The sequence below is a fragment of the Anarhichas minor genome, unplaced genomic scaffold, assembly GCF_050575085.1.
Source record: "Anarhichas minor isolate MPS153535 unplaced genomic scaffold, ASM5057508v1 ptg000086l, whole genome shotgun sequence".
NCBI lineage: Eukaryota > Metazoa > Chordata > Actinopteri > Perciformes > Anarhichadidae > Anarhichas > Anarhichas minor.
Window position 1 is genome coordinate 2529747 of NW_027466532.1, and position 23110 is coordinate 2552856.

The following is a 23110-nucleotide window of genomic DNA, read 5'->3' on the forward strand; positions in this document are numbered from 1 at the left end:
AGTTACTGCTACTGGTACTTTTAGTTACTTCTACTGGCACTTTTAGTTACTGCTACTGCTACTTTTAGTTACTTCTACTGGCACTTTTAGTTACTGCTACTGCTACTTTAAGTTACTACTACTGGTATTTTTGGTTGCTGCTACTGGTAATTTTAGTTACTGCTGCTGGTACTTTTAGTTACTACTACTGGTACTTTTAGTTACAACTACTACTGGTACTTTTGGTTACTTCTACTGGTACTTTTAGTTACTGCTACTGGTACTTTTGGTTACTACTACTGGTACTTTTAGTTACAGCTACTGTTACTTTTAGTTACTGCTACTGGTACTTTTAGTGACTGCTACTGGTACTTTTAGTGACTGCTACTTGTACTTTTAGTTACTACTACTGGTACTTTTGGTTACTGGTACTTTTAGTTACTGCTACTGGTACTTTTAGTTACTTCTACTGGCACTTTTAGTTACTGCTACTGCTACTTTAAGTTACTACTACTGGTATTTTTGGTTGCTGCTACTGGTAATTTTAGTTACTGCTGCTGGTACTTTTAGTTACTACTACTGGTACTTTTAGTTACAACTACTACTGGTACTTTTGGTTACTTCTACTGGTACTTTTAGTTACTGCTACTGGTACTTTTGGTTACTACTACTGGTACTTTTAGTTACAGCTACTGTTACTTTTAGTTACTGCTACTGGTACTTTTGGTTACGGCTTCTCGTACTTTTAGTTACTGTTACTGGTACTTTTAGTTACTGCTACTGGTACTTTTGGTTACGGCTTCTCGTACTTTTAGTTACTGTTACTGGTACTTTTAGTGACTGCTACTGGTACTTTTAGTTACTGGTACTTTTGGTTACTGCTGCTGGTACTTTCAGTTACTGCTACTGGTATTTTTGGTTGCTGCTACTGGTAATTTTAGTTACTGCTGCTGGTACTTTTAGTTACTGCTACTGGTACTTTTAGTTACAACTACTACTGGTACTTTTGGTTACTTCTACTGGTACTTTTAGTTACTGCTACTGGTACTTTTGGTTACTACTACTGGTACTTTTAGTTACAGCTACTGTTACTTTTAGTTACTGCTACTGGTACTTTTGGTTACGGCTTCTCGTACTTTTAGTTACTGTTACTGGTACTTTTAGTTACTGCTACTGGTACTTTTGGTTACGGCTTCTCGTACTTTTAGTTACTGTTACTGGTACTTTTAGTGACTGCTACTGGTACTTTTAGTTACTGGTACTTTTGGTTACTGCTGCTGGTACTTTCAGTTACTGCTACTGGTATTTTTGGTTGCTGCTACTGGTAATTTTAGTTACTGCTGCTGGTACTTTTAGTTACTACTACTGGTACTTTTAGTTACTGCTACTGGTACTTTTAGTTACAACTACTACTGGTACTTTTGGTTACTTCTACTGGTACTTTTAGTTACTGCTACTGGTACTTTTAGTGACTGCTACTGGTACTTTTAGTTACTACTACTGGTACTTTTGGTTACTGGTACTTTTAGTTACTGCTACTGGTACTTTTAGTTACTTCTACTGGCACTTTTAGTTACTGCTACTGCTACTTTTAGTTACTTCTACTGGCACTTTTAGTTACTGCTACTGCTACTTTAAGTTACTACTACTGGCACTTTTAGTTACTGCTACTGCTACTTTAAGTTACTACTACTGGTATTTTTGGTTGCTGCTACTGGTAATTTTAGTTACTGCTGCTGGTACTTTTAGTTACTACTACTGGTACTTTTAGTTACAACTACTACTGGTACTTTTGGTTACTTCTACTGGTACTTTTAGTTACTGCTACTGGTACTTTTGGTTACTACTACTGGTACTTTTAGTTACAGCTACTGTTACTTTTAGTTACTGCTACTGGTACTTTTAGTGACTGCTACTGGTACTTTTAGTGACTGCTACTTGTACTTTTAGTTACTACTACTGGTACTTTTGGTTGCTGCTACTGGTAATTTTAGTTACTGCTGCTGGTACTTTTAGTTACTACTACTGGTACTTTTAGTTACAACTACTACTGGTACTTTTGGTTACTTCTACTGGTACTTTTAGTTACTGCTACTGGTACTTTTGGTTACTGGTACTTTTAGTTACTGCTACTGGTACTTTTAGTTACTTCTACTGGCACTTTTAGTTACTGCTACTGCTACTTTAAGTTACTACTACTGGTATTTTTGGTTGCTGCTACTGGTAATTTTAGTTACTGCTGCTGGTACTTTTAGTTACTACTACTGGTACTTTTAGTTACAACTACTACTGGTACTTTTGGTTACTTCTACTGGTACTTTTAGTTACTGCTACTGGTACTTTTGGTTACTACTACTGGTACTTTTAGTTACAGCTACTGTTACTTTTAGTTACTGCTACTGGTACTTTTGGTTACGGCTTCTCGTACTTTTAGTTACTGTTACTGGTACTTTTAGTTACTGCTACTGGTACTTTTGGTTACGGCTTCTCGTACTTTTAGTTACTGTTACTGGTACTTTTAGTGACTGCTACTGGTACTTTTAGTTACTGGTACTTTTGGTTACTGCTGCTGGTACTTTCAGTTACTGCTACTGGTATTTTTGGTTGCTGCTACTGGTAATTTTAGTTACTGCTGCTGGTACTTTTAGTTACTGCTACTGGTACTTTTAGTTACAACTACTACTGGTACTTTTGGTTACTTCTACTGGTACTTTTAGTTACTGCTACTGGTACTTTTGGTTACTACTACTGGTACTTTTAGTTACAGCTACTGTTACTTTTAGTTACTGCTACTGGTACTTTTGGTTACGGCTTCTCGTACTTTTAGTTACTGTTACTGGTACTTTTAGTTACTGCTACTGGTACTTTTGGTTACGGCTTCTCGTACTTTTAGTTACTGTTACTGGTACTTTTAGTGACTGCTACTGGTACTTTTAGTTACTGGTACTTTTGGTTACTGCTGCTGGTACTTTCAGTTACTGCTACTGGTATTTTTGGTTGCTGCTACTGGTAATTTTAGTTACTGCTGCTGGTACTTTTAGTTACTACTACTGGTACTTTTAGTTACTGCTACTGGTACTTTTAGTTACAACTACTACTGGTACTTTTGGTTACTTCTACTGGTACTTTTAGTTACTGCTACTGGTACTTTTAGTGACTGCTACTGGTACTTTTAGTTACTATTACTGGTACTTTTGGTTACTGGTACTTTTAGTTACTGCTACTGGTACTTTTAGTTACTTCTACTGGCACTTTTAGTTACTGCTACTGCTACTTTTAGTTACTTCTACTGGCACTTTTAGTTACTGCTACTGCTACTTTAAGTTACTACTACTGGCACTTTTAGTTACTGCTACTGCTACTTTAAGTTACTACTACTGGTATTTTTGGTTGCTGCTACTGGTAATTTTAGTTACTGCTGCTGGTACTTTTAGTTACTACTACTGGTACTTTTAGTTACAACTACTACTGGTACTTTTGGTTACTTCTACTGGTACTTTTAGTTACTGCTACTGGTACTTTTGGTTACTACTACTGGTACTTTTAGTTACAGCTACTGTTACTTTTAGTTACTGCTACTGGTACTTTTAGTGACTGCTACTGGTACTTTTAGTGACTGCTACTTGTACTTTTAGTTACTACTACTGGTACTTTTGGTTGCTGCTACTGGTAATTTTAGTTACTGCTGCTGGTACTTTTAGTTACTACTACTGGTACTTTTAGTTACAACTACTACTGGTACTTTTGGTTACTTCTACTGGTACTTTTAGTTACTGCTACTGGTACTTTTGGTTACTGGTACTTTTAGTTACTGCTACTGGTACTTTTAGTTACTTCTACTGGCACTTTTAGTTACTGCTACTGCTACTTTAAGTTACTACTACTGGTATTTTTGGTTGCTGCTACTGGTAATTTTAGTTACTGCTGCTGGTACTTTTAGTTACTACTACTGGTACTTTTAGTTACAACTACTACTGGTACTTTTGGTTACTTCTACTGGTACTTTTAGTTACTGCTACTGGTACTTTTGGTTACTACTACTGGTACTTTTAGTTACAGCTACTGTTACTTTTAGTTACTGCTACTGGTACTTTTGGTTACGGCTTCTCGTACTTTTAGTTACTGTTACTGGTACTTTTAGTTACTGCTACTGGTACTTTTGGTTACGGCTTCTCGTACTTTTAGTTACTGTTACTGGTACTTTTAGTGACTGCTACTGGTACTTTTAGTTACTGGTACTTTTGGTTACTGCTGCTGGTACTTTCAGTTACTGCTACTGGTATTTTTGGTTGCTGCTACTGGTAATTTTAGTTACTGCTGCTGGTACTTTTAGTTACTGCTACTGGTACTTTTAGTTACAACTACTACTGGTACTTTTGGTTACTTCTACTGGTACTTTTAGTTACTGCTACTGGTACTTTTGGTTACTACTACTGGTACTTTTAGTTACAGCTACTGTTACTTTTAGTTACTGCTACTGGTACTTTTGGTTACGGCTTCTCGTACTTTTAGTTACTGTTACTGGTACTTTTAGTTACTGCTACTGGTACTTTTGGTTACGGCTTCTCGTACTTTTAGTTACTGTTACTGGTACTTTTAGTGACTGCTACTGGTACTTTTAGTTACTGGTACTTTTGGTTACTGCTGCTGGTACTTTCAGTTACTGCTACTGGTATTTTTGGTTGCTGCTACTGGTAATTTTAGTTACTGCTGCTGGTACTTTTAGTTACTACTACTGGTACTTTTAGTTACTGCTACTGGTACTTTTAGTTACAACTACTACTGGTACTTTTGGTTACTTCTACTGGTACTTTTAGTTACTGCTACTGGTACTTTTAGTGACTGCTACTGGTACTTTTAGTTACTACTACTGGTACTTTTGGTTACTGGTACTTTTAGTTACTGCTACTGGTACTTTTAGTTACTTCTACTGGCACTTTTAGTTACTGCTACTGCTACTTTTAGTTACTTCTACTGGCACTTTTAGTTACTGCTACTGCTACTTTAAGTTACTACTACTGGCACTTTTAGTTACTGCTACTGCTACTTTAAGTTACTACTACTGGTATTTTTGGTTGCTGCTACTGGTAATTTTAGTTACTGCTGCTGGTACTTTTAGTTACTACTACTGGTACTTTTAGTTACAACTACTACTGGTACTTTTGGTTACTTCTACTGGTACTTTTAGTTACTGCTACTGGTACTTTTGGTTACTACTACTGGTACTTTTAGTTACAGCTACTGTTACTTTTAGTTACTGCTACTGGTACTTTTAGTGACTGCTACTGGTACTTTTAGTGACTGCTACTTGTACTTTTAGTTACTACTACTGGTACTTTTGGTTGCTGCTACTGGTAATTTTAGTTACTGCTGCTGGTACTTTTAGTTACTACTACTGGTACTTTTAGTTACAACTACTACTGGTACTTTTGGTTACTTCTACTGGTACTTTTAGTTACTGCTACTGGTACTTTTGGTTACTGGTACTTTTAGTTACTGCTACTGGTACTTTTAGTTACTTCTACTGGCACTTTTAGTTACTGCTACTGCTACTTTAAGTTACTACTACTGGTATTTTTGGTTGCTGCTACTGGTAATTTTAGTTACTGCTGCTGGTACTTTTAGTTACTACTACTGGTACTTTTAGTTACAACTACTACTGGTACTTTTGGTTACTTCTACTGGTACTTTTAGTTACTGCTACTGGTACTTTTGGTTACTACTACTGGTACTTTTAGTTACAGCTACTGTTACTTTTAGTTACTGCTACTGGTACTTTTGGTTACGGCTTCTCGTACTTTTAGTTACTGTTACTGGTACTTTTAGTTACTGCTACTGGTACTTTTGGTTACGGCTTCTCGTACTTTTAGTTACTGTTACTGGTACTTTTAGTGACTGCTACTGGTACTTTTAGTTACTGGTACTTTTGGTTACTGCTGCTGGTACTTTCAGTTACTGCTACTGGTATTTTTGGTTGCTGCTACTGGTAATTTTAGTTACTGCTGCTGGTACTTTTAGTTACTGCTACTGGTACTTTTAGTTACAACTACTACTGGTACTTTTGGTTACTTCTACTGGTACTTTTAGTTACTGCTACTGGTACTTTTGGTTACTACTACTGGTACTTTTAGTTACAGCTACTGTTACTTTTAGTTACTGCTACTGGTACTTTTGGTTACGGCTTCTCGTACTTTTAGTTACTGTTACTGGTACTTTTAGTGACTGCTACTGGTACTTTTAGTTACTGGTACTTTTGGTTACTGCTGCTGGTACTTTCAGTTACTGCTACTGGTACTTTTGGTTACTACTACTGGTACTTTTAGTTACAGCTACTGTTACTTTTAGTTACTGCTACTGGTACTTTTAGTGACTGCTACTGGTACTTTTAGTGACTGCTACTTGTACTTTTAGTTACTACTACTGGTACTTTTGGTTGCTGCTACTGGTAATTTTAGTTACTGCTGCTGGTACTTTTAGTTACTACTACTGGTACTTTTAGTTACAACTACTACTGGTACTTTTGGTTACTTCTACTGGTACTTTTAGTTACTGCTACTGGTACTTTTGGTTACTACTACTGGTACTTTTAGTTACAGCTACTGTTACTTTTAGTTACTGCTACTGGTACTTTTGGTTACGGCTTCTCGTACTTTTAGTTACTGTTACTGGTACTTTTAGTTACTGCTACTGGTACTTTTGGTTACGGCTTCTCGTACTTTTAGTTACTGTTACTGGTACTTTTAGTGACTGCTACTGGTACTTTTAGTTACTGGTACTTTTGGTTACTGCTGCTGGTACTTTTAGTGACTGCTACTGGTACTTTTAGTTACTGCGACTGGTACTTTTTGTTACTACTACTGATACTTTTGGTTACTGCTACTCGTACTTTTAGTTACTGCTACTGGTACTTTTGGTTACTGCTACTGGTACTTTTAGTTACTGCTACTGGTACTTTTAGTTACTGCTACTGGTACATTTGGTTACTACTACTGATACTTTTAGTTACTGCTGCTGGTACTTTTAGTTACTGCTAATGGTACTTTTAGTTACTGCTACTGGTACTTTTAGTTACAGCTAGTGGTACTTTTAGTTACTGCTACTGATACTTTTGGTTACTGCTACTCGTACTTTTAGTTACTGCTACTGGTACTTTTGGTTACTGCTACTGGTACTTTTAGTTACTGGTACTTTTGGTTACTGCTGCTGGTACTTTTAGTGACTGCTACTGGTACTTTTAGTTACTGCAACTGGTACTTTTTGTTACTACTACTGATACTTTTAGTTACTGCTACTGGTACTTTTAGTTACTGCTACTGGTACATTTGGTTACTACTCCTGGTACTTTTAGTTACTGCTGCTGGTACTTTTAGTTACTGCTACTGGTACTTTTAGTTACTGCTACTGGTACTTTTGGTTACTACTGGTACTTTTGGTTACTACTACTGGTACTTTTGGTTACTACTGCTGGTACTTTTAGTTACTGCTACTGGTACTTTTAGTGACTGCTACTGGTACTTTTAGTTACTGGTACTTTTGGTTACTGCTGCTGGTACTTTTAGTGACTGCTACTGGTACTTTTAGTTACTGCAACTGGTACTTTTTGTTACTACTACTGATACTTTTAGTTACTGCTACTGGTACTTTTAGTTACTGCTACTGGTACATTTGGTTACTACTCCTGGTACTTTTAGTTACTGCTGCTGGTACTTTTAGTTACTGCTACTGGTACTTTTAGTTACTGCTACTGGTACTTTTGGTTACTACTGGTACTTTTGGTTACTACTACTGGTACTTTTGGTTACTACTGCTGGTACTTTTAGTTACTGCTACTGGTACTTTTGGTTACTGGTACTTTTAGTTACTGCTGCTGGTACTTTCAGTTACTGCTACTGGTACTTTTAGTTACTGCTACTGGTACTTTCAGTTACTGCTACTGGTACTTTTAGTGACTGCTACTGGTACTTTTAGTTACTACTACTGGTACTTTTGGTTACTGGTACTTTTAGTTACTGCTGCTGGTACTTTCAGTTACTGCTACTGGTATTTTTGGTTGCTGCTACTGTTAATTTTAGTTACTGCTGCTGGTACTTTTAGTTACTACTACTGGTACTTTTAGTTACTGCTACTGGTACTTTTAGTTACAACTACTACTGGTACTTTTGGTTACTTCTACTGGTACTTTTAGTTACTGCTACTGGTACTTTTAGTTACTGCTACTGGTACATTTGGTTACTACTACTGGTACTTTTAGTTACTGCTGCTGGTACTTTTAGTTACTGCTACTGGTACTTTTAGTTACTGCTACTGGTACTTTTAGTTACAGCTAGTGGTACTTTTAGTTACTGCTACTGATACTTTTGGTTACTGCTACTCGTACTTTTAGTTACTGCTACTGGTACTTTTGGTTACTGCTACTGGTACTTTTAGTTACTGGTACTTTTGGTTACTGCTGCTGGTACTTTTAGTGACTGCTACTGGTACTTTTAGTTACTGCGACTGGTACTTTTTGTTACTACTACTGATACTTTTAGTTACTGCTACTGGTACTTTTAGTTACTGCTACTGGTACATTTGGTTACTACTCCTGGTACTTTTAGTTACTGCTGCTGGTACTTTTAGTTACTGCTACTGGTACTTTTAGTTACTGCTACTGGTACTTTTAGTTACTGCTACTGGTACTTTTGATTACGGCTTCTCGTACTTTTAGTTACTGTTACTGGTACTTTTAGTTACTGCTACTGGTACTTTTAGTTACTGCTACTGGTACTTTTAGTGACTGCTACTGGTACTTTTAGTGACTGCTACTGGTACTTTTAGTTACTACTACTGGTACTTTTGGTTACTGGTACTTTTAGTTACTGCTACTGGTACTTTTAGTTACTTCTACTGGCACTTTTAGTTACTGCTACTGCTACTTTTAGTTACTTCTACTGGCACTTTTAGTTACTGCTACTGCTACTTTAAGTTACTACTACTGGTATTTTTGGTTGCTGCTACTGGTAATTTTAGTTACTGCTGCTGGTACTTTTAGTTACTACTACTGGTACTTTTAGTTACAACTACTACTGGTACTTTTGGTTACTTCTACTGGTACTTTTAGTTACTGCTACTGGTACTTTTGGTTACTACTACTGGTACTTTTAGTTACAGCTACTGTTACTTTTAGTTACTGCTACTGGTACTTTTAGTGACTGCTACTGGTACTTTTAGTGACTGCTACTTGTACTTTTAGTTACTACTACTGGTACTTTTGGTTACTGGTACTTTTAGTTACTGCTACTGGTACTTTTAGTTACTTCTACTGGCACTTTTAGTTACTGCTACTGGTACTTTTAGTTACTGGTACTTTTAGTTACTGCTACTGGTACTTTTGGTTACTGCTACTGGTACTTTTAGTTTCTATTACTACAGGTACTTTTGGTTACTACAACTGGTAATTTTAGTTACTGCTGCTGGTACTTTTAAAACATTCTAAAACGATTCAAACATTCTAAAAGGATTCAAACATTCTAAAAACGATTCAAACATTCTAAAAAGATTCAAACATTCTAAAAAAGATTCAAACATTCTAAAAACGATTCAAACATTCTAAAAAGATTCAAACATTCTAAAAAAGATTCAAACATTCTAAAAGGATTCAAACATTCTTAAACCGATTCAAACATTCTAAAAGGATTCAAACATTCTAAAAACGATTCAATCATTCTAAAAACAATTCAAACATTCTAAAAACGATTCAAACATTCTAAAAACGATTCAAACATTCTAAAAAAGATTCAAACATTCTAAAAGGATTCAAACATTCTAAAAACGATTCAAACATTCTAAAAAGATTCAAACATTCTAAAAAAGATTCAAACATTCTAAAAACGATTCAAACATTCTAAAAAATTCTAAAAAAGATTCAAACATTCTAAAAGGATTCAAACATTCTTAAAACGATTCAAAAATTCTAAAAAAGATTCAAACATTCTAAAAGGATTCAAACATTCTAAAAACGATTCAATCATTCTAAAAACGATTCAAACATTCTAAAAAAGATTCAAACATTCTAAAAGCGATTCAAACATTCTTAAAACGATTCAATCATTCTAAAAACGATTCAAACATTCTAAAAAGATTCAAACATTCTAAAAACGATTCAAACATTCTAAAAAGATCAAACATTCTAAAAACGATTCAAACATTCTAAAAAGATCAAACATTCTAAAAACGATTCATACATTCTAAAAACGATTCAAACATTCTAAAAACGATTCAAACATTCTAAAAAGATCAAACATTCTAAAAACGATTCAAACATTCTAAAAAGATTCAAACATTCTAAAAAAGATTCAAACATTCTAAAAACGATTCAAACATTCTTAAAAATTCTAAAAAAGATTCAAACATTCTAAAAACGATTCAAACATTCTAAAAAGATTCAAACATTCTAAAAAAGATTCAAACATTCTAAAAACGATTCAAACATTCTTAAAAATTCTAAAAAAGATTCAAACATTCTTAAAACGATTCAAACATTCTAAAAAGATTCAAACATTCTAAAAGGATTCAAACATTCTTAAAACGATTCAAAAATTCTAAAAAAGATTCAAACATTCTAAAAGGATTCAAACATTCTAAAAACGATTCAATCATTCTAAAAACGATTCAAACATTCTAAAAAAGATTCAAACATTCTAAAAACGATTCAAACATTCTTAAAAATTCTAAAAAAGATTCAAACATTCTAAAAACGATTCAAACATTCTAAAAACGATTCAAACATTCTTAAAAATTCTAAAAAAGATTCAAACATTCTAAAAAACGATTCATACATTCTAAAAACGATTCAAACATTCTAAAAACGATTCAAACATTCTAAAAAGATCAAACATTCTAAAAACGATTCAAACATTCTAAAAACGATTCAAACATTCTAAAAAGATTCAAACATTCTAAAAAAGATTCAAACATTCTAAAAACGATTCAAACATTCTTAAAAATTCTAAAAAAGATTCAAACATTCTAAAAACGATTCAAACATTCTAAAAGCGATTCAAACATTCTTAAAACGATTCAATCATTCTAAAAACGATTCAAACATTCTAAAAAGATTCAAACATTCTAAAAACGATTCAAACATTCTAAAAAGATCAAACATTCTAAAAACGATTCAAACATTCTAAAAAGATCAAACATTCTAAAAACGATTCAAACATTCTAAAAACGATTCAAACATTCTAAAAAGATCAAACATTCTAAAAACGATTCAAACATTCTAAAAGGATTCAAACATTCTAAAAACGATTCAAACATTCTAAAAAGATTCAAACATTCTAAAAAAGATTCAAACATTCTAAAAACGATTCAAACATTCTAAAAAGATTCAAACATTCTAAAAACGATTCAAACATTCTAAAAAATTCTAAAAAAGATTCAAACATTCTAAAAGGATTCAAACATTCTAAAAACGATTCAAACATTCTAAAAGGATTCAAACATTCTTAAAACGATTCAAAAATTCTAAAAAAGATTCAAACATTCTTAAACCGATTCAAAAATTCTAAAAAAGATTCAAACATTCTAAAAGGATTCAAACATTCTAAAAACGATTCAAACATTCTAAAAAGATCAAACATTCTAAAAACGATTCAAACATTCTTAAAAATTCTAAAAAAGATTCAAACATTCTAAAAACGATTCAAACATTCTAAAAAGATTCAAACATTCTAAAAAAGATTCAAACATTCTAAAAACGATTCAAACATTCTAAAAAATTCTAAAAAAGATTCAAACATTCTTAAAACGATTCAAAAATTCTAAAAAAGATTCAATCATTCTAAAAACGATTCAAACATTCTAAAAAAGATTCAAACATTCTAAAAACGATTCAAACATTCTTAAAAATTCTAAAAAAGATTCAAACATTCTAAAAACGATTCAAACATTCTAAAAACGATTCAAACATTCTTAAAAATTCTAAAAAAGATTCAAACATTCTAAAAACGATTCAAACATTCTTAAAAATTCTAAAAACGATTCAAACATTCTAAAAACGATTCAAACATTCTAAAAAGATCAAACATTCTAAAAACGATTCAAACATTCTAAAAACGATTCAAACATTCTAAAAAGATTCAAACATTCTAAAAAAGATTCAAACATTCTAAAAACGATTCAAACATTCTTAAAAATTCTAAAAAAGATTCAAACATTCTTAAAGGATTCAAACATTCTTAAAACGATTCAAAAATTCTAAAAAAGATTCAAACATTCTAAAAGGATTCAAACATTCTAAAAACGATTCAATCATTCTAAAAACGATTCAAACATTCTAAAAAAGATTCAAACATTCTAAAAACGATTCAAACATTCTTAAAAATTCTAAAAAAGATTCAAACATTCTAAAAACGATTCAAACATTCTAAAAACGATTCAAACATTCTAAAAACGATTCAAACATTCTAAAAAGATCAAACATTCTAAAAACGATTCAAACATTCTAAAAACGATTCAAACATTCTTAAAAATTCTAAAAACGATTCAAACATTCTAAAAAGATCAAACATTCTAAAAACGATTCAAACATTCTAAAAACGATTCAAACATTCTAAAAAGATCAAACATTCTAAAAACGATTCAAACATTCTAAAAGGATTCAAACATTCTAAAAACGATTCAAACATTCTAAAAAGATTCAAACATTCTAAAAAAGATTCAAACATTCTAAAAACGATTCAAACATTCTAAAAAGATTCAAACATTCTAAAAACGATTCAAACATTCTAAAAAATTCTAAAAAAGATTCAAACATTCTAAAAGGATTCAAACATTCTAAAAACGATTCAAACATTCTAAAAGGATTCAAACATTCTTAAAACGATTCAAAAATTCTAAAAAAGATTCAAACATTCTTAAACCGATTCAAAAATTCTAAAAAAGATTCAAACATTCTAAAAGGATTCAAACATTCTAAAAACGATTCAAACATTCTAAAAAGATCAAACATTCTAAAAACGATTCAAACATTCTTAAAAATTCTAAAAAAGATTCAAACATTCTAAAAACGATTCAAACATTCTAAAAAGATTCAAACATTCTAAAAAAGATTCAAACATTCTAAAAACGATTCAAACATTCTAAAAAATTCTAAAAAAGATTCAAACATTCTTAAAACGATTCAAAAATTCTAAAAAAGATTCAATCATTCTAAAAACGATTCAAACATTCTAAAAAAGATTCAAACATTCTAAAAACGATTCAAACATTCTTAAAAATTCTAAAAAAGATTCAAACATTCTAAAAACGATTCAAACATTCTAAAAACGATTCAAACATTCTTAAAAATTCTAAAAAAGATTCAAACATTCTAAAAACGATTCAAACATTCTTAAAAATTCTAAAAACGATTCAAACATTCTAAAAACGATTCAAACATTCTAAAAAGATCAAACATTCTAAAAACGATTCAAACATTCTAAAAACGATTCAAACATTCTAAAAAGATTCAAACATTCTAAAAAAGATTCAAACATTCTAAAAACGATTCAAACATTCTAAAAAAGATTCAAACATTCTAAAAACGATTCAAACATTCTAAAAAAGATTCAAACATTCTAAAAGGATTCAAACATTCTAAAAAAGATTCAAACATTCTAAAAACGATTCAAACATTCTAAAAACGATTCAAACATTCTAAAAGGATTCAAACATTCTTAAAACGATTCAAAAATTCTAAAAAAGATTCAAACATTCTAAAAGGATTCAAACATTCTAAAAACGATTCAATCATTCTAAAAACGATTCAAACATTCTAAAAAAGATTCAAACATTCTAAAAACGATTCAAACATTCTTAAAAATTCTAAAAAAGATTCAAACATTCTAAAAACGATTCAAACATTCTAAAAACGATTCAAACATTCTAAAAACGATTCAAACATTCTAAAAAGATCAAACATTCTAAAAACGATTCAAACATTCTAAAAACGATTCAAACATTCTTAAAAATTCTAAAAACGATTCAAACATTCTAAAAACGATTCAAACATTCTAAAAAGATCAAACATTCTAAAAACGATTCAAACATTCTAAAAACGATTCAAACATTCTTAAAAATTCTAAAAAAGATTCAAACATTCTAAAAACGATTCAAACATTCTTAAAACGATTCAAACATTCTAAAAACGATTCATACATTCTAAAAACGATTCAAACATTCTTAAAAATTCTAAAAAAGATTCAAACATTCTAAAAACGATTCAAACATTCTAAAAAAGATTCAAACATTCTAAAAACGATTCAAACATTCTTAAAAATTCTAAAAAAGATTCAAACATTCTAAAAACGATTCAAACATTCTAAAAAAGATTCAAACATTCTAAAAACGATTCAAACATTCTTAAAAATTCTAAAAAAGATTCAAACATTCTAAAAACGATTCAAACATTCTAAAAACGATTCAAACATTCTTAAAAATTCTAAAAAAGATTCAAACATTCTAAAAACGATTCAAACATTCTTAAAAATTCTAAAAACGATTCAAACATTCTAAAAACGATTCAAACATTCTAAAAACGATTCAAACATTCTTAAAAATTCTAAAAAAGATTCAAACATTCTAAAAACGATTCAAACATTCTTAAAACGATTCAAACATTCTAAAAACGATTCATACATTCTAAAAACGATTCAAACATTCTAAAAACGATTCAAACATTCTAAAAAGATCAAACATTCTAAAAACGATTCAAACATTCTAAAAACGATTCAAACATTCTAAAAAGATTCAAACATTCTAAAAAAGATTCAAACATTCTAAAAACGATTCAAACATTCTTAAAAATTCTAAAAAAGATTCAAACATTCTAAAAACGATTCAAACATTCTTAAAACGATTCAAACATTCTAAAAACGATTCATACATTCTAAAAACGATTCAAACATTCTAAAAAAGATCAAACATTCTAAAAACGATTCAAACATTCTAAAAACGATTCAAACATTCTAAAAAGATCAAACATTCTAAAAACGATTCAAACATTCTAAAAAAGATTCAAACATTCTAAAAACGATTCAAACATTCTAAAAACGATTCAAACATTCTAAAAAAGATTCAAACATTCTAAAAACGATTCAAACATTCTAAAAAATTCTAAAAAAGATTCAAACATTCTAAAAGGATTCAAACATTCTAAAAACGATTCAATCATTCTAAAAACGATTCAAACAGTCTAAAAAAGATTCAAACATTCTAAAAACGATTCAAACATTCTAAAAACGATTCAAACTTTCTAAAAACGATTCAAACATTCTTAAAAATTCTAAAAAAAGATTCAAACATTCTAAAAACGATTCAAACATTCTTAAAAATTCTAAAAACGATTCAAACATTCTAAAAACGATTCAAACATTCTAAAAAGATTCAAACATTCTAAAAAAGATTCAAACATTCTAAAAACGATTCAAACATTCTTAAAAATTCTAAAAAAGATTCAAACATTCTAAAAACGATTCAAACATTCTAAAAACGATTCAAACATTCTAAAAAAGATCAAACATTCTAAAAACGATTCAAACATTCTAAAAACGATTCAAACATTCTAAAAAGATCAAACATTCTAAAAACGATTCAAACATTCTAAAAAAGATTCAAACATTCTAAAAACGATTCAAACATTCTAAAAACGATTCAAACATTCTAAAAAAGATTCAAACATTCTAAAAACGATTCAAACATTCTAAAAAATTCTAAAAAAGATTCAAACATTCTAAAAGGATTCAAACATTCTAAAAACGATTCAATCATTCTAAAAACGATTCAAACAGTCTAAAAAAGATTCAAACATTCTAAAAACGATTCAAACATTCTAAAAACGATTCAAACTTTCTAAAAACGATTCAAACATTCTTAAAAATTCTAAAAAAAGATTCAAACATTCTAAAAACGATTCAAACATTCTTAAAAATTCTAAAAACGATTCAAACATTCTAAAAACGATTCAAACATTCTAAAAAGATCAAACATTCTAAAAACGATTCAAACATTCTAAAAACGATTCAAACATTCTAAAAAGATCAAACATTCTAAAAACGATTCAAACATTCTAAAAACGATTCAAACATTCTAAAAAGATTCAAACATTCTAAAAAAGATTCAAACATTCTAAAAACGATTCAAACATTCTTAAAAATTCTAAAAAAGATTCAAACATTCTTAAAACGATTCAAACATTCTAAAAAGATTCAAACATTCTAAAAGGATTCAAACATTCTTAAAACAATTCAAAAATTCTAAAAAAGATTCAAACATTCTAAAAGGATTCAAACATTCTAAAAACGATTCAATCATTCTAAAAACGATTCAAACATTCTAAAAAAGATTCAAACATTCTAAAAAAGATTCAAACATTCTAAAAACGATTCAAACATTCTAAAAACGATTCAAACATTCTTAAAAATTCTAAAAAAGATTCAAACATTCTAAAAACGATTCAAACATTCTAAAAAAGATTCAAACATTCTAAAAACGATTCAAACATTCTAAAAAATTCTAAAAAAGATTCAAACATTCTAAAAGGATTCAAACATTCTAAAAACGATTCAATCATTCTAAAAACGATTCAAACAGTCTAAAAAAGATTCAAACATTCTAAAAACGATTCAAACATTCTAAAAACGATTCAAACTTTCTAAAAACGATTCAAACATTCTTAAAAATTCTAAAAAAAGATTCAAACATTCTAAAAACGATTCAAACATTCTTAAAAATTCTAAAAACGATTCAAACATTCTAAAAACGATTCAAACATTCTAAAAAGATCAAACATTCTAAAAACGATTCAAACATTCTAAAAACGATTCAAACATTCTAAAAAGATCAAACATTCTAAAAACGATTCAAACATTCTAAAAACGATTCAAACATTCTAAAAAGATTCAAACATTCTAAAAAAGATTCAAACATTCTAAAAACGATTCAAACATTCTTAAAAATTCTAAAAAAGATTCAAACATTCTTAAAACGATTCAAACATTCTAAAAAGATTCAAACATTCTAAAAGGATTCAAACATTCTAAAAACGATTCAAACATTCTAAAAACGATTCAAACATTCTAAAAAAGATCAAACATTCTAAAAACGATTCAAACATTCTAAAAACGATTCAAACATTCTAAAAAGATCAAACATTCTAAAAACGATTCAAACATTCTAAAAAAGATTCAAACATTCTAAAAACGATTCAAACATTCTAAAAACGATTCAAACATTCTAAAAAAGATTCAAACATTCTAAAAACGATTCAAACATTCTAAAAAATTCTAAAAAAGATTCAAACATTCTAAAAGGATTCAAACATTCTAAAAACGATTCAATCATTCTAAAAACGATTCAAACAGTCTAAAAAAGATTCAAACATTCTAAAAACGATTCAAACATTCTAAAAACGATTCAAACTTTCTAAAAACGATTCAAACATTCTTAAAAATTCTAAAAAAAGATTCAAACATTCTAAAAACGATTCAAACATTCTTAAAAATTCTAAAAACGATTCAAACATTCTAAAAACGATTCAAACATTCTAAAAAGATCAAACATTCTAAAAACGATTCAAACATTCTAAAAACGATTCAAACATTCTAAAAAGATCAAACATTCTAAAAACGATTCAAACATTCTAAAAACGATTCAAACATTCTAAAAAGATTCAAACATTCTAAAAAAGATTCAAACATTCTAAAAACGATTCAAACATTCTTAAAAATTCTAAAAAAGATTCAAACATTCTTAAAACGATTCAAACATTCTAAAAAGATTCAAACATTCTAAAAGGATTCAAACATTCTTAAAACAATTCAAAAATTCTAAAAAAGATTCAAACATTCTAAAAGGATTCAAACATTCTAAAAACGATTCAATCATTCTAAAAACGATTCAAACATTCTAAAAAAGATTCAAACATTCTAAAAACGATTCAAACATTCTTAAAAATTCTAAAAAAGATTCAAACATTCTAAAAACGATTCAAACATTCTAAAAACGATTCAAACATTCTTAAAAATTCTAAAAAAGATTCAAACATTCTAAAAACGATTCAAACATTCTAAAAAGATCAAACATTCTAAAAACGATTCAAACATTCTAAAAACGATTCAAACATTCTTAAAAATTCTAAAAAAGATTCAAACATTCTAAAAACGATTCAAACATTCTTAAAACGATTCAAACATTCTAAAAACGATTCATACATTCTAAAAACGATTCAAACATTCTAAAAACGATTCAAACATTCTAAAAAGATCAAACATTCTAAAAACGATTCAAACATTCTAAAAACGATTCAAACATTCTAAAAAGATTCAAACATTCTAAAAAAGATTCAAACATTCTAAAAACGATTCAAACATTCTTAAAAATTCTAAAAAAGATTCAAACATTCTAAAAACGATTCAAACATTCTAAAAAACGATTCATACATTCTAAAAACGATTCAAACATTCTAAAAACGATTCAAACATTCTAAAAAGATCAAACATTCTAAAAACGATTCAAACATTCTAAAAACGATTCAAACATTCTTAAAAATTCTAAAAAAGATTCAAACATTCTAAAAACGATTCAAACATTCTAAAAAGATCAAACATTCTAAAAAAGATTCAAACATTCTAAAAAAGATTCAAACATTCTAAAAACGATTCAATCATTCTAAAAACGATTCAAACAGTCTAAAAAAGATTCAAACATTCTTAAAAATTCTAAAAAAGATTCAAACATTCTAAAAACGATTCAAACATTCTAAAAAGATTCAAACATTCTAAAAGGATTCAAACATTCTAAAAGGATTCAAACATTCTAAAAACGATTCAATCATTCTAAAAACGATTCAAACATTCTAAAAAAGATTCAAACATTCTAAAAACGATTCAAACATTCTTAAAAATTCTAAAAAAGATTCAAACATTCTAAAAACGATTCAAACATTCTAAAAACGATTCAAACATTCTTAAAAATTCTAAAAAAGATTCAAACATTCTAAAAACGATTCAAACATTCTAAAAAGATCAAACATTCTAAAAACGATTCAAACATTCTAAAAACGATTCAAACATTCTTAAAAATTCTAAAAAAGATTCAAACATTCTAAAAACGATTCAAACATTCTTAAAACGATTCAAACATTCTAAAAACGATTCATACATTCTAAAAACGATTCAAACATTCTAAAAACGATTCAAACATTCTAAAAAGATCAAACATTCTAAAAACGATTCAAACATTCTAAAAACGATTCAAACATTCTAAAAAGATTCAAACATTCTAAAAAAGATTCAAACATTCTAAAAACGATTCAAACATTCTTAAAAATTCTAAAAAAGATTCAAACATTCTAAAAACGATTCAAACATTCTAAAAAGATTCAAACATTCTAAAAAAGATTCAAAAAAACGATTCAAACATTCTAAAAAGATCAAACATTCTAAAAACGATTCAAACATTCTAAAAAGATTCAAACATTCTAAAAAAGATTCAAATTTTCTAAAAACGATTCAAACATTCTAAAAAGATTCAAACATTCTAAAAAAGATTCAAACATTCTAAAAACGATTCAAACATTCTAAAAAATTCTAAAAAAGATTCAAACATTCTAAAAGGATTCAAACATTCTTAAAACGATTCAAAAATTCTAAAAAAGATTCAAACATTCTAAAAGGATTCAAACATTCTAAAAACGATTCAATCATTCTAAAAACGATTCAAACATTCTAAAAAAGATTCAAACATTCTAAAAACGATTCAAACATTCTTAAAAATTCTAAAAAAGATTCAAACATTCTAAAAACGATTCAAACATTCTTAAAAATTCTAAAAAAGATTCAAACATTCTAAAAACGATTCAAACATTCTTAAAAATTCTAAAAACGATTCAAACATTCTAAAAACGATTCAAACATTCTAAAAACGATTCAAACATTCTAAAAACGATTCATACATTCTAAAAACGATTCAAACATTCTAAAAACGATTCAAACATTCTAAAAAGATTCAAACATTCTAAAAAAGATTCAAACATTCTAAAAACGATTCAAACATTCTTAAAAATTCTAAAAAAGATTCAAACATTCTTAAAACGATTCAAACATTCTAAAAAGATTCAAACATTCTAAAAGGATTCAAACATTCTAAAAGGATTCAAACATTCTAAAAACGATTCAATCATTCTAAAAACGATTCAAACATTCTAAAAAAGATTCAAACATTCTAAAAACGATTCAAACATTCTTAAAAATTCTAAAAAAGATTCAAACATTCTAAAAACGATTCAAACATTCTAAAAACGATTCAAACATTCTTAAAAATTCTAAAAAAGATTCAAACATTCTAAAAACGATTCAAACATTCTAAAAAGATCAAACATTCTAAAAACGATTCAAACATTCTAAAAACGATTCAAACATTCTTAAAAATTCTAAAAAAGATTCAAACATTCTAAAAACGATTCAAACATTCTTAAAACGATTCAAACATTCTAAAAACGATTCATACATTCTAAAAACGATTCAAACATTCTAAAAACGATTCAAACATTCTAAAAAGATCAAACATTCTAAAAACGATTCAAACATTCTAAAAACGATTCAAACATTCTAAAAAGATTCAAACATTCTAAAAAAGATTCAAACATTCTAAAAACGATTCAAACATTCTTAAAAATTCTAAAAAAGATTCAAACATTCTAAAAACGATTCAAACATTCTAAAAACGATTCAAACATTCTAAAAAGATTCAAACATTCTAAAAAAGATTCAAAAAAACGATTCAAACATTCTAAAAAATTCTAAAAAAGATTCAAACATTCTAAAAACGATTCAAACATTCTTAAAAATTCTAAAAAAGATTCAAACATTCTAAAAACGATTCAAACATTCTTAAAAATTCTAAAAACGATTCAAACATTCTAAAAACGATTCAAACATTCTAAAAAGATCAAACATTCTAAAAACGATTCAAACATTCTAAAAAGATTCAAACATTCTAAAAAAGATTCAAATTTTCTAAAAACGATTCAAACATTCTAAAAAGATTCAAACATTCTAAAAAAGATTCAAACATTCTAAAAACGATTCAAACATTCTAAAAAATTCTAAAAAAGATTCAAACATTCTAAAAGGATTCAAACATTCTTAAAACGATTCAAAAATTCTAAAAAAGATTCAAACATTCTAAAAGGATTCAAACATTCTAAAAACGATTCAATCATTCTAAAAACGATTCAAACATTCTAAAAAAGATTCAAACATTCTAAAAACGATTCAAACATTCTTAAAAATTCTAAAAAAGATTCAAACATTCTAAAAACGATTCAAACATTCTTAAAAATTCTAAAAAAGATTCAAACATTCTAAAAACGATTCAAACATTCTTAAAAATTCTAAAAACGATTCAAACATTCTAAAAACGATTCAAACATTCTAAAAACGATTCAAACATTCTAAAAACGATTCATACATTCTAAAAACGATTCAAACATTCTAAAAACGATTCAAACATTCTAAAAAGATTCAAACATTCTAAAAAAGATTCAAACATTCTAAAAACGATTCAAACATTCTTAAAAATTCTAAAAAAGATTCAAACATTCTTAAAACGATTCAAACATTCTAAAAAGATTCAAACATTCTAAAAGGATTCAAACATTCTAAAAGGATTCAAACATTCTAAAAACGATTCAATCATTCTAAAAACGATTCAAACATTCTAAAAAAGATTCAAACATTCTAAAAACGATTCAAACATTCTTAAAAATTCTAAAAAAGATTCAAACATTCTAAAAACGATTCAAACATTCTAAAAACGATTCAAACATTCTTAAAAATTCTAAAAAAGATTCAAACATTCTAAAAACGATTCAAACATTCTAAAAAGATCAAACATTCTAAAAACGATTCAAACATTCTAAAAACGATTCAAACATTCTTAAAAATTCTAAAAAAGATTCAAACATTCTAAAAACGATTCAAACATTCTTAAAACGATTCAAACATTCTAAAAACGATTCATACATTCTAAAAACGATTCAAACATTCTAAAAACGATTCAAACATTCTAAAAAGATCAAACATTCTAAAAACGATTCAAACATTCTAAAAAGATTCAAACATTCTAAAAAAGATTCAAATTTTCTAAAAACGATTCAAACATTCTAAAAAGATTCAAACATTCTAAAAAAGATTCAAACATTCTAAAAACGATTCAAACATTCTAAAAAATTCTAAAAAAGATTCAAACATTCTAAAAGGATTCAAACATTCTTAAAACGATTCAAAAATTCTAAAAAAGATTCAAACATTCTAAAAGGATTCAAACATTCTAAAAACGATTCAATCATTCTAAAAACGATTCAAACATTCTAAAAAAGATTCAAACATTCTAAAAACGATTCAAACATTCTTAAAAATTCTAAAAAAGATTCAAACATTCTAAAAACGATTCAAACATTCTAAAAGGATTCAAACATTCTAAAAACGATTCAATCATTCTAAAAACGATTCAAACATTCTAAAAACGATTCAAACATTCTAAAAAGATCAAACATTCTAAAAACGATTCAAACATTCTAAAAACGATTCAAACATTCTAAAAAGATTCAAACATTCTAAAAAAGATTCAAACATTATAAAAACGATTCAAACATTCTTAAAAATTCTAAAAAAGATTCAAACATTCTAAAAACGATTCAAACATTCTAAAAAGATCAAACATTCTAAAAACGATTCAAACATTCTAAAAAGATCAAACATTCTAAAAACGATTCAAACATTCTAAAAACGATTCAAACATTCTTAAAAATTCTAAAAAAGATTCAAACATTCTAAAAACGATTCAAACATTCTTAAAACGATTCAAACATTCTAAAAACGATTCATACATTCTAAAAACGATTCAAACATTCTAAAAACGATTCAAACATTCTAAAAAGATCAAACATTCTAAAAACGATTCAAACATTCTAAAAACGATTCAAACATTCTAAAAAGATTCAAACATTCTAAAAAAGATTCAAACATTCTAAAAACGATTCAAACATTCTTAAAAATTCTAAAAAAGATTCAAACATTCTAAAAACGATTCAAACATTCTAAAAAGATTC